This window comes from Meriones unguiculatus, chromosome 1 (assembly GCF_030254825.1).
Source record: "Meriones unguiculatus strain TT.TT164.6M chromosome 1, Bangor_MerUng_6.1, whole genome shotgun sequence".
In the NCBI taxonomy this organism is placed as follows: domain Eukaryota; kingdom Metazoa; phylum Chordata; class Mammalia; order Rodentia; family Muridae; genus Meriones; species Meriones unguiculatus.
The window spans coordinates 190,548,318-190,563,697 of record NC_083349.1 but is presented as its reverse complement, the minus strand read 5'-3'; the positions used below and the strand labels follow the sequence as shown (position 1 = coordinate 190,563,697).

Genomic DNA, 15,380 nt, shown 5'->3' with positions numbered 1-15,380 from the left:
TCTGAATGCCATGTACCTACGCTACATAGTTTTTTATATCTATCAAAAGTGTGAGTTGATGGTTGCTTGGGAACCATCCCCCTTCGAATGGCTGATTTTAATATGTTTTAGATGGCACAATCTACAGGAAGGAAGGTAGCTTTTGTGAGTTGCTAACTGGAAAGAAAATTGTTTTATTCATTCCATAAACATTTTAAAAGAAGAGCTTATGTCTATATTTGGGGATGGGAGGGGCTTGTGGCTTGGGGAAGGCCAGCTGTTACTAGTCAGAAGGACATGGCAAGCATTGTACTCCACAAAGCCTGCCCTCTGTCTAACGCTGTAGGAAAGCTGTCGCAGAGAGGATTCATTCCATCCCATGCACCTAATATGTAAATGCCAGGGGTCAAATGTATTGATTCTTGAGAGATGAAACTTGCATGGGCTGGCGCATTGCATGTAGTCAGTGGACCTAGGTGAGAAACAACATTAGAATCCAGATGTGGCTTCAGTAGACGATAGGCATGGTGACTATATTTTTCCTGTTACCGTGTCATTTATCCCAGCGATCCCAAAAGGACTTCATCAATAAAAGCTGCTATTGACATGTGCTATTATTCTTTGGCTTATAAATAGCTTCCACCCCTGAGCCCTAAAACCAGGCCTCTGCTGCCATAGAAACAGTTGTTAATAAACATGAGCATTTTCGAGCTCCAGATCTGAAGGAAGGAAAGGCTGCAAGGCAGAAATCCTGAAGGACCATCCTCCCAGGCATGGGTACTAGATGTGATTGGTCCTTGTGAGTGGGGGTCAGTCTCTATATGAAATATATTCAATTCGTTTCCGAAACTCTGCACCAGGTGCTCTCCCTACTTCAGCAAATGTCTGAATTGTTTTGCCAAAGATTGGTTTCTTAAAACCTGTGGCTTATTTTTAGTGAATTTCCATGCTTACTGAAAAACCAAAGTCAAACAAACCAAATCACCAAACCCAGCAAACAAATAGGAGCCAGAACTTGGTAAAAATCAATTTGATTTATTTAACTTCGGCCAGACTTTAGAGAAGGGAAAGCCGGTGTTCTCTGCCTTGCCTATAGCAGCGTTCCAATGTACAGCCGAGATGACACAATGGCCTGGAAATATACAGAATCTTTTCCTGGTGTTTCTGTCGCTGCATTTGGGTCCCTTTGGGGGCCTGTAGTCTCTTTAGTAAAGGAATTTAAGAACAGACTCACACGAAAGCACAAGGATAATTTTATTAGAGTTTAAAACTGCAGGGCAGGCAAACAGTAAAGCCGCTCCCTGAAGGAGAGAAAGAAAAAGCCATGTCACTCAGACTGGCATGGAGGTCAGACTGGGGGCTGGCAAGCAGCCACAGAGCAGGGAGGGGAGTTTTAGGGAAAGGGAAAGGATGTCCAAATTACGGGGCAAGGGGAGCCCGAAATGTTAAGGAAAACACGCTCAGGAAAGAGAAGAAAGGTAAAATTATGAGTGGGAGACGTACACTCCTGCATGGCTTTTAGCCTCCGCTGGAGGCAGAGGCTTGGGGGGAAGGAAAAATACAGTATCTCACTAAAGGACCAATTCTTCTGCCCCGTCTCTTTAACACAGTCTCAGCTGATTCTACCTTCCTAGGGGAGGTCCCTTGCCAAAGTGATTGAGCCAACCCAGCTGCAAAGTGAGGTCTCTCCCCCAAGGCTAGAGATCCCATTCTCTTGAGCTTTAGACACTCACTAGAAGACACAGGTCACTTTTGCACAGTTTTTTGTCTCACAGGCATGGTGGTGGTGGGGGGTAGTCGTGGTGATGTTAAAACTCAGCAGAGTAAAAGCTTTTACGCTCAAGCCTGAGTCAACCATGAGCTCCACATGGTTAAAGGAGGAACCACTCTAGCAGTAGTTCTCTGACCTCCATGTGCATGAGTGTGTACATACACACACTCTCACACACACTGAGTTAATAAAAACCTAAACAAAAGAAGAAACCCGGAAGGAACTGCAGGATGATGTTTTGGGAGCTTGAGGGAGAAAAGCTGGAGCCTTGGCTGCTGCCTGCTGGGTGGGGGGTGGGGGCAACACGGAAGACAGAGAGGTCGCTGCTGAATTACAAGTCAAGAAAGCAATCAGGGCTCAGCAAGGAGTCCTGTGAGCCACGAGGGAGCAGGAGTGTCTTCAGAGGAGAGCAAGCTGAGGACTGGGAGCAGGAGTGAGATGCAGAACAGGGAGGGAAGGAAAAGCCTTTTCTGAGCACTCAGTGTTTGGTTTCACACACACAGTTTCTTATCATGCGCTTAGTGATCAGCCCTCCCTGCTCTCTCCCTTCCGTTGCTCTCTCCCCCACTGGTCTCTTCCTTTACCCAAGCCACCTTCTGTTTTCATGGCAGATGTATGAATATGAACAAATGATTTTGTGTATCTGCAAAGAATTTCAGGAACAAATGTGAAAAAAAACACAATATTTTTCTTTGTGTGTCTGGTTCATTCTTGCTGAATATGAGAATCTCCAGTTAAATTCGTTTTCTAACAAATGATAGAGTTTCTTTTTGTTTGTTTTTTGTTTTGTTTTACAAGACAGGGTTTCTCTGTGTAGCCCTGGCTATCCTGAAACTTGGCATGTAGACCAGGCTGACCACGAACTCACAGAGATCCTCCTGCCTCTGCCTCCTGAATGCTGGGATTAAAGGTGTGCACCACCACGGCCTGGCTAGAATAAAACTCCATTGCACATATAAACCACCTTTCTTTGTCCATTTGTCTCTCCATGAATGATCCCAGAATATGGCGTGTGTGAATAGTACTATAATAAATACAGATGTCTGGGTATCTCTGATGTATGTTAATTTAGACCAGAAGTGGTATGTCTGGGTCACATGGTAGTTCCATTCTAAGGTTTTTAAAGAATTTCCATACTGATTTCACAGAGGCTGGACCAATTTCCATTCCCATCCACAGTGCATAAGGGTGTCACAGCTCATCTAAACTGTGAGAAGGTGAGAGAGTAGGAATGTCCAGTCCTTTGAAGCCACATAGGAACTGAGGGTCTAGGTGAATGTGAGTACACAACACGGCATCCTCAAGGTCTAATGCTAGGAGCCGGGAGATTTTGGAGAGCATCTGCCCCAAGAAGGTATAAGGGTTTGGAATTATGGGTTAGATCAGGACTAAAGCCTCATTTGTGCTCCTCAGGCCAGGCCATCTTTACTGCCGTCTTTACTGCCAAGAAAAGGTTGTTGCATCAAGAGTTACATGGGTGTGGGTACCTAGAAGCCAGGGATTTGTCAATGAGAAGCTGTGAGCTTCGCATGCCCCCAGCCTTCAATAACTGGGGGCTTCGGGGAGGCTGCTGGGCCCCTCAATGATAGTTATAAAGGGAGTGTCCGGGGATGGAAGTAGCTCAGACAGCAGGGGAACATTTTGGGTGATGCTCCAGAGAGCTCCAGACTATTCAGGACAGAGGACCAGGTGTTAGAAATGACACCACAGCATCTGGAGTTTCAAAAAGCCTGAAGAAGCAGCTCTGAAATTTAGACATGGTATCTCTACCCTGGAATCAGGGCAGCATGGTAGGACCAGACAAAAATGAGTAGAAAAATGTTTGCCTGCCCTACAGGTCAAGAGGGGAGGACAGTGGGATGGCTGGCGCTTCTGGTGAAGAGAACTGGGCAATGGGAGATCTAACCACACAAAGTGGAAAAGTTGCTTCTTCTTAGTATGTATCGTAATCAAGTTCATCTCCATGGAGACAGAAAAAAATACAAGCCTCGTCGCCTCAGTGCCCCATCAGTCCTCTTCAATACAGTCTTTTGTAGTTTAGGTAGTCATGGACATTTGGCATTTTTCAGGTTTAACCTGATCATGATGGCCTTGGCTGGAGCTCATACATCCAGCATGTAGAAGAGGGGACTATTTGCTTTCAGTGAGCCCCCACTTTGCAGATTAGACATAAGCTTAGAAGAAGCTTCTAGTCTGAAAGCTTTAGGCACTGGTGGCTGAAATGTGCAGCCTGACCACAGGATATAGAAGAGTCGTGACCAAGAGGCTGGTTTAGTCCTTAGACTGAACTGTTTAGCCACGAGGTGGCACTCTAGGATTTCCTGAGCTGGAGGAGAAGCCTGCAGCCCCATGCTAAGATAGCCTGTCATATTTAACCTTTCCATCCTCCAGTTTGGCTTTTCTGGCTCTTGAAGTCTCCTCTTGGGTATAAAAAAAAAAATTGTGAAGCCTGTGTCTAATAAAGTCTTAGTCCCTGCTGTAGTATTTGAAGCTGTTGTCTGCTCTCTGGAGAAACTGGCTTATAAAATGTACAGCCAGGATGGCGTAGCCTTCCTGTCTAGCGGGGTCCACACTGGTACACTTGAACATGGTTTCAGCTAGCCAAAATTGAAAGAGACTGGATTCTTGGCAGCTTCCTGTGTTGGCGTTCTACGCACTGTTACAGCTAACAGGTTTGATAATGGCACTTTAATTCCCTTTAATACATGGGTAATCATATTATCTCAGTGGGTCCTTCGTCACATGACCAGTGGGAGCTTGTCACAGTGCTAGCTATGGAAGCTGGCCTGGCTGTAACTAGATAATGAACACACATACCTCATCAGACACATGTGGAGGATCAGAGGGGGCTTCTCTCTGTGCAGCAGGTGATCAGAGTGATGGAGACGCTCTGTTAGCTGAAGTCAAAAGCTCGGTGATCCTTTGAATTCTTTAATGAAGCTGGGGAGGATCATGGCTAGCAGATCCTGATTTGGTTTATATTTGGGACAGATCAGGGGAATGGGAATGTGTACCAACATTCCCATTAGCCACCTCATCAAGAGGAAATTTTTTCTACAGGAGAAGCAGTAGTTTTAAATTGTTCATGGGTGCAAGCAGATAATTAAAATGATATAGGTGTGTTGCTATGTTATATCAAAAGCCACAATGAAACCTCCGAATCCCCTAATGCAGCTAAAGGGATCCTGGCTGAAAGATCCTATTTGGATTGTACTGAGGACAGATTAGGCCTGAGGAAAGAGGTGTGTAGCCGATGGTGCTGCCATCTTTATTAGCACCTTGCAAAGTGAAAGGCTGTTCTCTGAAGGGAGCAAGAATGGCTTTCATTCTTCCCTGCCTTCCTGTATGAAGTCCCTTAACAAGTGTGTGATAGAGAGAATTCTGGGTAAAGAGGGATGTGATTGGAAATAGACCTTGGGAGGGGGGAGGAAGAATAGGAGAAGCTGAAGGGGAAAATGGGGGTGCAGGTGGCGGTGGAGAAGTTGAGCATGGCTGTATACAAACAGGAGGTGGTCAAAGATGTCAGCTGTTGAGGAGCTAAGGTAGTGGGGCCTAGTAAAATACACAAGACATCCCCCCTGCATCTGGGGGTCTTGTCACAGTCCTGAAGGCTTGGCTATCAGAGCTCTGAGTCCTTTCCTAAACTACAGACAAAGACATCTAATTGCAGGATGCAATAAGAGTTTGATGTGTCCTGGGGTAGCCAGCATCATTGATCTGGAAGTGTGTCGAAGTCAAGTTTTGTGAAAGAAATTGTTTTCTTTCTTTCCTTCCTTTTTTTTTTTAATTTTTTTTTCAGAGTCTGAGAATCAAATTTAGACCAGTTCTTAAGACAATATCCCAGGGGTGAGTCAGAAGGGACATGGGTCTGTCACCTGGGTTCCAGAGACATACATTTACCTCAGAGGACAACAGATCTCTCCTCACGTCAGAGTGAAACCCAGTCTCACTGTACGGATTCGACTGAGGCCTGCTCTAATGTGAGGCTGCCTCTTAGAATAGAGTCTCCCGCAATTCCCAGAGGCAGTATACAGTTTCTCTCTGGAGCCAAACCAACCTGGTGGATCAGGCTAGATTGACCTTGAACAGAAAGCTCACAAACTAAACTGTCACAAATGAGTCAAATTAGTCACGAGTGGAAGCGAAGGGCACTCACCTGGTTACTGTTGGTCTCTTGGATCAGGAAGTCTGGCTGGGCCCTCCTGTACAAGCACAGACACCGTCAGCCACATGCTCACCCCCCCCCCCCACTCTGGAGAGCTGTGGTGGAGGAAGAAGAGAGGGCTGGCAGAAGGGTCCTCATGGTATGTGCAGACCCATTTTCATGAGCTACTGCTGTCTTCTATGCCATGTGGAGAATGAGGGGGCCCCCCAGGAGGAATTAAAGTGCCTCTCATACCCTTGTGGGCTAAAGAACACCTTTCTTTGTCCATTGCCTTCTGATGCTGCCCAAGTAAACTCATAGCCAGGGTTCTTTTCTTGAAAATGGGAAGTGAGGTGTTTCCACAAGAGACGCCTTAACCTTGGAACTCCTTAACCTTGATGATGACAGCAGGCCAGAGCCACAGGCTGAAGGCCCTGGGTGCTTCCTGGAGAGCGGCTCAGTAATCCTAATCAGTCCTTGGCCCATCAGCTGACCCCACAAGTACTAGAGTGAGGAGAAGCCAAGGAAGGCATGCTGGCTAGTTTTATGTCAACTCCACACAAGCCAGAGTCGTTTCGGAAGAGAGCATAGCACTTATAAAATTGTTCCCACAAGACTGGCCTGTGGGCAGGCCTGTGGCGCAGCTTCTGGATTACTGTGGGAGGGCCCAGCTCACTGGGGTGGTGCCACTTCTGGGCTGGTGGTCCTGGATGGTATAAGATAGCAGGCTGAGCCAGCCATGGGGAGCAGGCCTAAGTAAGCAGCCTTCCTCCCTGGCCTCTGCGTCAGTTTCCGCCTCCAAGTTCTTTGCCTTGAGTTTTTGCCCTAACTTCCCTGGAAGATGAGCGATAAGCTATCAGATGAAATAAACCCTCTCTTCTCCAGGTTTCTTTTGATCCTGTTGTTTAACTCGGCAGGAGAAACCCCAGCTAAGACAGGAGGCAAAGAGAAAGTTCTCTGTCCAGGCTGCCAAAATGCGCAGGGGATGCTGGTGGCAAGCCAAAAAGCATGGGGATAAATTTTATTTATCATACCAGACAAGATTAAAGAAAAATTATTTTTAAAAAAATCCTTCAAGGAGAGATAGAGACATGGCATTTCCCCTGTCTGGCTAGATGAGCAAACAGCTCGCTAGCTCAGGGAAGATTAAATTTTATAGCACCAGTTGTTCTTGATGTTGATCTCTTGGGGGAAAGTGCCAGGGTCCTTAGGGTTAGGCTCCTGTTTTAAACTGTTTTTGTAGGGCTGCTCATGTGGAGCTCATCAGGGCTTTGCGTCCCTCTTTGGGTTAAGCCCCACAGGGCAGGGCTCCCCACTTCCTGTTATGTTTCATTAGGGCTCTTGGTTTCTCGTACAGATCTCAAGCCTGCGCTTGGTAGTACGGGATCTTTCCGCGCCTTCGTCTGCGTGCTGCTGTCCTCCGGGGCCTCTCCCCACTACTCCTGTCTCCACAGTTGACCGTCACTGTGTCAGTCCTACGTGTAGGACCAAGCCGTACTTCTCCACAGTCCTCTATCTCCTGACCTGCTAAATGCTCCTGTAAAACACACAGTGCAATAGGATCTGGGGGCGATAGCGCGCCTTGAAAAGACGAAGGGAAGGCGATGAAATGGGATCAGTGACCTGAAATCACAGATTAAACTAAGGAAAACTGAGGATCTGATAGCGCACAGCACAGAGTTTAAGGAAAGAGAAACAACAAAAAAGACAGTGACTTTCTTGCCTCTTTTTAAAAACGGCTGTAGAGATCGATCAGAATTAAAAGCAGACACTGGAGGGCGGAGAGATGAGTCAACAGTTAAGACACTGCTGCTCCTGCCGAGGGCCAGGGTTACAGTTTCCGGCACCTGCGTGGCTGCTGCTCACAGCCATCCTTAGCTCCAGTTCCAGGGGCTGTGACACTCTCCTAGCTTCACTGGACACCACACACACACACACACACACACACATACACACACACTATGCATACTGCATCCATGTACTGGGAAGACTCATATACGTAAAAATAGTTTTTCTTAAACAGACCTTGAGAAATGTTTCAATAATCTGAAATTTCTTTTATAAATAAAGCCTTGTAGAAATGACATGTTAATGAGAGGGGAGGTCCGTTCACAGAAAATTTTATCTTTTGGTTGTGAGCCTATCATTTAACAGCTGAGCCATCTCTCCTGCCCAATTTAAAATAATTTTTGTAGGAAAAGCTATGCCTAAGCACTGCTTGATTTGTTCAGGTTCAGATTTGTTCAGTTTTTCCTTTGCTCTCCCACTCACTCACTCACTCACTCACTCACTCACTCACTCACACTCTCACTCTCGTGCAGGGTTGGAGATCAAACCCAGAATTTCGTGCATATTAAGTAAGCACCTACTCAGCCACATCACCAACCTGATTTGTTCATTTCTAAGTGTTAGCAAGTAACTGTAGTTATAACTAAAATTTCTTAAACATAAGGTGAAATGAACTTGCCAAGTTATAATTGCTACAAAGGAAACTTTGGTTCTATTTTAAGTGGGCTGACTGTGAATGGACTTTATAGGTTATCTTTAGAGAAATGGGAACTAAGATACATTGTATGTTTGAGATTTTAAAGAACTTTATGCCTTCTAAACTTGGCCTAGTGGTGCATGCCTGTAGTTCTGTCATTTGGGAGGCTGAGGCAGGAGGGTCACTATGAGTTTGATGCCAGTATACTACACAGGGAGAGAAAAGAACAAGGAGGGAGAGGGAGAGAGGATGGGGCATGAGAAGGGGGAGAGGGAGAGAGACAGGGTAGGGAGCACTAACCTGGGCCTTTGAAACCTCAAGCCCCCCCCCCGTGACAGTCCACCTACAAAAAGGCCACACCTCCCAATTTTTCCCAAACAATTCTACAAATGGGGACGAAGTATTCAAACATTGAGCCTGTGGGGGCCGTTCTCACCCAAACCACCCCAGGACTGCTGTCAATTCTCCTCCTCCTCCTCCTCCTCCTCCTTTCTTGTCCTCTTCCTCTTCTTCTTCTCCTTCTTCCTTGTCCTCCTCCTCCTCCTCCTCCTCCTCCTCCTCCTCCTCCTCCTCCTCCTCCTCCTCCTCCTCCTCCTCTTCTCCTTCTCCTTCTCCTTCTTCCCCTTCTTCCCCTTCTTCTCCTCCTCCTTCTTCTTCTCTGGTACACACTGTTAACACCTGAATTTCAAGTTTAGAAATGCATATTTGAAAGCAGCAATACAAAAGTATTCACGAAGAATGCATAACCTCTGAAAATTATGTAAACCTTCTGCAACCAATATATTTCTAAAGATAAAACTTAACTAACATATTTGTTACTTCTGTGTAGCTGGGGAAGCTCATTTTTAAAACAGATAAAATTCAGCCTTTAGGTAGGAATGGTATTAATGACAGTTTTTTGTTGTTGTTTGTTTGTTTTTAATTCTAAGTTATTTGGGATCCTTAAGCATGCGAAAGCTTTGAGCAGGGGCCAGTGTTGCATTATAGCATCCAGTTAGGCCAGCACTGGGAATGCCTCTGGGTCAGCTACAGTTTGTGTGACCAGCACACCCAAGTCCAGCGTGTCCTCTCTTGCCACCATGTCCTGGGCAGCTTAGTTCTCCAAAACTGATCTCCAGTTGAGATGTATATCATTTGTTGCCTTCTGAAAACAGTGGTCCATAGCCAACTCTTTGACGTGAGCCTTTTCACTTTTTTATTTATGCAGAATAAACCACCTTTCCCATTGTCCATCAGGACCTTCATTTGGTTTTCAAATACTAAATTCTACTTTTGCTTGGCCTTTCCTTTGAACAACTTTGCACTCATCAGAAGTCATCTCTTTTGGACCCTCTCCTCTAACCTCTTCAACTTCGTTCTCCTTGTTTGAGGTGTCTGCCCCGGTGCTCTTCACCTTCATGTTCCCTCAGTCACAATTGATCCAAATCCGTTAATTCACCTTTGACAGCTCCCCGGTTGTGAGAGCCGCCTCCTCCATGCCCCAAACCAGATCTATCACTTCCTCTATGCCTATCAGTTCATGTTTGCCACGAGTCAAATCTCACCTCCAGCCCCTTCCACAGCTACAGCCTCCTTGACCCCTTCCAAAGCCACCCTGGCCTCAGAAGTTCGGTCCAGCAGCTGAAATTTCGCTTCCTTCACCCTTTTCTTTAAGCGGCTTTTCAATTCTTTTTCATGAGGAGGTAAATTGTCTTTCTGGTCTCCTAGAAACTGTTTTTCCTTCACCCTGAAGTTGTTGATCAGGTCATCTTCCAACTAGTCTTGTTCTGTCTTTCTCAAGTGCCACCAGCAGCTGCACCTTCTTTTTGCCAGCTGTGCTGCTGGGTGCAGTGGGTTCTTGTAGTCCTGGGACTCTTTACAAAACTTTAACCACCACGTGGGAGTTAGCTCTTGGTGCCAGGGCTACCAATGCCTCCCCATTGGCTTCTTTTGTTCTCTGCTGCCTCCAGTATCTTGAAAGGATCAGATTCGTTGTCAAATAGCTGGTCGAATGGGCTAGCGACCATGCAGCTGAAGCCTTTCTGTAGCATATAGCTCATTCCTCCACAGGTTGCAGCCGACTGCACCTAGCCAAAAGCACCTGCTTCAGTTCTTCCCACAAGATTCATTTGCCGAATCTTCAGCTATTTTTATACATATATAATTTATATACATGATTGGCATTTAATAGATGGCGGATTATCTTCTTGCCTAATCTCTACCCCATTTCTGAGCCTGCTTCTCAACTGGGCGTCAACGTGGGACCATAAAAGTGTGGCGGGGGGCAGTATGTAATTCTAATACCTCAAGGCCGTGTTTCTAGGATGCTGTTAGCCACCTTCTGCCGCAAAGGTTCATGCCAAGAAAACTAAGGGATAGCAACACAATCTCCTGCTATGCAGCCAACACCCGGAGGCAGAGCCCTTGGCTTTGGCCTCTGTGGGGCGTTCAGGAGTCTAAAGCTGTTGGTCACCAGGCGGCAAACCCAAGCATTCTGCTCTCTGTAAGTTTCCCTCTCCAGACTTCACTGTGCTTCTTCCCCCTCTTTTCAGTTCCTTCCCCTTCTCCTTAAAATATTTCTTCGTCACCTTTCTAAATAGTTGAAGTGCAGCCTGTGTCAGCCCAGATGCCTTCTTGGTGCACTGCTGCGTTGCTGATTAAAATCCGTCCTTACTATTCAAACTAGGGTCTGACTTAAAGATACAAAGCAAAACAAGATGTGATTCTTAAGAGGACAGATTGAGAGCTGACGCAGAGTGGGAACAGGCATGGTCTACTGGAGCAGCGCATTCCACTCCTTAAAGGCGTGTGACCTTTAGCAACTAATCATGGTGTGTGTGTGTCTGTGTGTGTGTGTGTGAGAGAGAGAGAGAGAGAGAGAGAGGGAGTGAGTCTTCTCACTTGTAAATTAGGTCTTATTGTCATTATTTGTATCTCAAAATGTACTTACCAGCTTTAGCACAGCACTCATTACATGATAAGCATGCATAAGCTAGATCTCCTCTGCACGCGTTATTTCTTCCCAAGACTGCTTTTGAAGCTCAGGTGGACACCTTCAGGAGGCAGCACCAGTCCATGCAGAGAGCATTTTTTTTCTTCCCCTTGATAGTTTTCAAAGTTCAAGTTCTACTTTCCATTGAGTTTTGCTGCAATCCTTACATCTTCCTTGGAGAGTGGAGTCCCAGGGGGACGGAGGGCCGCACCCACAGCTGCTGGAAGACCAGAAGGCAGATGTGCACAGTTCTTACACGTGAGCCTTCTCACGGTGCAGGCTTGCCTTCTAAGGCAGAGGGCAGGGCAGCGCCAATGTCCTGAAATTCAACACATTTAAATAACAACTGGTCTTCAGTGATTGGTTAAGTGAATTTTTAAGAGATCTTTTTAAATGTGTAGTTTATTTTTATTTTATGTTCATTGGTATGTGTGCATATCTGTATGTATACCTGTGTGAGGGTGCAGGAAGCACTGGAACTAAAACTACAGACAGGTGTGAGCTGCCTCGTGGGTGGGAATTGAACCCAGGTCCTCTGGGAGAGCAGCCAGTACTCTTATCTGCTGCTGAACCATCTCTCCAGCCCTAGTGAAAAAAAAAAATTTTTTTTTTTGAGTGAATCCTGAATTGAGCTGCCTCTTATATAAAGGTGCTCTATTATCACAGCAGAACATTCTGGTTTAAAGACTGGCTTGAACAGAAATAAGGAAAGGACGTGGTACAGTGGATTGCCAACCCCAAGCTCCTTTTGTGAAGGCCAAAGCAGAGAGGCTTCCTTACCACGTCCACTAAAACTGGTCTATTTGGAACTTAGCTGTCATCCTCCTGATTCCTCAAAAAGTCAGATAAAACAATTTAGTTTCAGTATGCAGACATGGCATTCTGACCCAAGTAACTCCATTCAGTGGTCCTCTGGATGCGGAACAGGATCTCAACCTCAAACAGTGGCCTGTTAGGTTTACTTAGCAGTATGACTATGTGATCAAAACAGACATTGATCTCCATATGTTTTCATCTCAGAAGCATACCTTGTTGGGCTTAGGGGGTTAGAGCTGATCAAAAGCCCAGCAGGGAGTACATATTACCAGAGTTCAAGTCACTGCTTAAAGGACTTACGAGTAAGTGCCGACTAATCGCATTGCTCCATTAAGATAATAGCATAAAACACACACAGGTATATAAAACTCCAAATAGCAGTGGTTGATCATCATGGCTATTTAAAAGCACCTAGAAGAGAGAAAAAAAAGCTCTCCACCTTCTAAAGCAAAACCCAATAGACCCATGTTGAGCTATTGTACAAACAAGGCTGAAACCTGTAATCTTCATTGCAATCCTTTTCTTCTGTGTGACTGTCTTGTATCCCAATTGTTTAATAAATAATGAGAAATATATAAAAGTAAATATGATAATGAACTTTGAAGGAAAAAAGCTTACCTCAGTACCTCTTCTGTGATTATTTAGTTATTTTATTTAGTTTTGAAGACAGGTTCTCACTGTCTCCCCACGCATGGAACTTGTGGTCATCCTCTTGCCTTACTCCCAAAGTGCTAGAAGCTAGAACTGTGTGAGAGATGAACCACAAAACCTGGCTTCCATGACCTTTTTGTACATATTTTGTAAAATATTTTTTCTCTGACTCAGCAAGGAGGTAAGATGTTGGTGAGATGACTCGCTAGCATGTCTTCTGTTCCTGGAAACAGTATGTGGCCTCCATATTTCTTAGTGTTTTACAAATGGTAGCCAACCAAGGTGCAAAAGATTTCAGAACCGCAGAAAGCTCCAGCCCACTCCCCAAAGCAGCCGTGATACTGTTTCCATTACCATTACTAATTTTGCCTGTCCTTGAATGCCATGTAAATTGAATCCTTTGGTTTGATATGCATGATTTTATTAGCTCAGCATTATATCCCAATGACTCGTCCATGCTCCTCATAATAATTTTGTTTTTTGCAATTACACTGCATCATTTCCCTCTTCCCTTTTCCTCCCTCCAGTCATTCCCTTGCTCAATCTCTTTATTCATGGCCTCTTTATCTTCAGTTGTTGTTACACACACACACACACGCACACACACACACACACACACGTAAACATCCCTAAATGCATAAATACAACCTGCACAGACTGTATAATGTTACATACATACACACACACACACACACACACACACACACGTAAACATCCCTAAATGCATAAATACAACCTACACAGACTGTATAATGTTACATACACACACACACACACATATATGTGCTCTCAGCATTCTCCAGTTGCCCCTAGCTTTCCCCTTCTATGTTAGTGTATCTGTTGGAGGTCTCATTGTTAAGGTCTTGTTCAGGCAGCCATATTGGTGAAGTATCCTGGGTGGCCTTAAACTTCCTGTTTCCCTGGCTCTTACGATCGTTCCACCGCATCTTCTGTAATGATCCCTGAGCCTTAGGTGCAGGAATTGTGTTAGAAGTGTCCATTGTGACTGGCCACCACGTCATCTCTAGTTCTCTACATTATGGTCAGTTGTTGTTTTCTGTAATGGTCCTTGTCTGTTGCAAAGTTTCTCTGATGAACAGTGAGAACTGAGCTTACCTGTGGGCACAAGGACAAACATTTATACTATGGTTGGGATTATGCTGGTTTAGTAAAGTAGTAACTGTAGGTTTCCCAGCAAGATCATGACTGTACTAGCTCTGCGTCCCCAGCTCCAGGTCTCATTTCCCTCTTGTTGAATGGGTCTTCCATCCAATAAGAGGGCTGTTGGCTAGCACCCAAGCTATAGTTTTTATTGATTTTTCAAATTGCTGACTATTGGTCCATGATGTGACTAAACCACAGTTTGTTTGCACATACTCCTGGTGGCGTTCCTGGATTATTCTATAGTCTCAGTGTAAGCAGACTTTATGACCATTGCAAAGCCTGCTGTAAACCTTCTCAGACAAGTCTATTTGTGAATATAGGCTTTCATTTCTGTTGTTGGATATACCTTCAGATAAGTTATAGGTTGGTGACTGTCTAACATTATAGGGTTGTTGTTTAACATTTCACTAATATGAGCACTCCAATTGTTCTGCATTCTTGCTAAAGGTTGGTATTATTTTGGCCAGCCTAGGGTGGTTATTGCCATTTAATTATAGTTTTCATATGTATTTCTCTGATAGATAATGAGACTAAGTACCTTTTTAATACACATTTAGCCTTTTAGATATCTTTGGTGAAGTGTAAAATCTTTTGCCCCTTTAAAAATTTGCACTGATTCTTTTTTTCATTATTCACTTATACTGTTTCAGGAGCTGGAGAGGTGGCTTAGAAGTTAAGAGTGTTTACTGTCCTTGCAGAGAACCCAGTATTCCCATCAGGATGTTCACAACAGCCTGTAACTCCAGCTCCAGGGGAATTGGTGATTCTGGCCTCTACAGGCACCTGCAGTTACAGGCACATACCCACACCTAACATACATGTGCACACACACAGATATACAGAGACACACACACTTACAAACAACATAATAAAAGTCTTTAAATACTTCAAAAAAGGGATTTATTTTATGTATATGAGGGTTTGTAAATACATTTATACATACTTATATGTATACATATACACACATGTATGTATATATGTGCACCACATGTGTTCCTGGTGCCCATGGAGTCCAGAAGAAGGTGCCAGTTTCCCTACATGGAAGTTACAGATTGTTACCAGCATATTGGTGAGGGCACTGAGCCCAGGCCCTCTACCCACTGGGAGAGTAGCAAGTGATTTTAAACACGGATACATTCTCAACCCTTTTCCGTGCTTTTGTATGCATCCTTTATCAGATGAGCTGTGAGTACTCTGTCTTCGTCTGTGGTTAGCCCTTTTCAATTTGAATCCATCCTAAAGGAGAAATTCCTAGTTTTTGATATCTGGATGATTGGTTTTTCTTTAATAATTAATGCTATTTGGATCCTAAGACATATTTATCCAAAGCTGTGAGGTTATCCCTGACTGTGTTTTTTAGATGCTCAATAGATTTAGCTTTCATATTTTGGTATAAGAT

At 44.7% G+C, this 15,380-nt stretch overlaps 1 pseudogene; it reads right to left on the bottom strand.

Annotated features, from left to right (window-relative positions):
- Window positions 1-9,401: 9,401 nt before the first annotated feature.
- Window positions 9,402-10,418, bottom strand: LOC110560376 (SERPINE1 mRNA-binding protein 1-like; annotated as a pseudogene).
- Window positions 10,419-15,380: the final 4,962 nt, after the last annotated feature.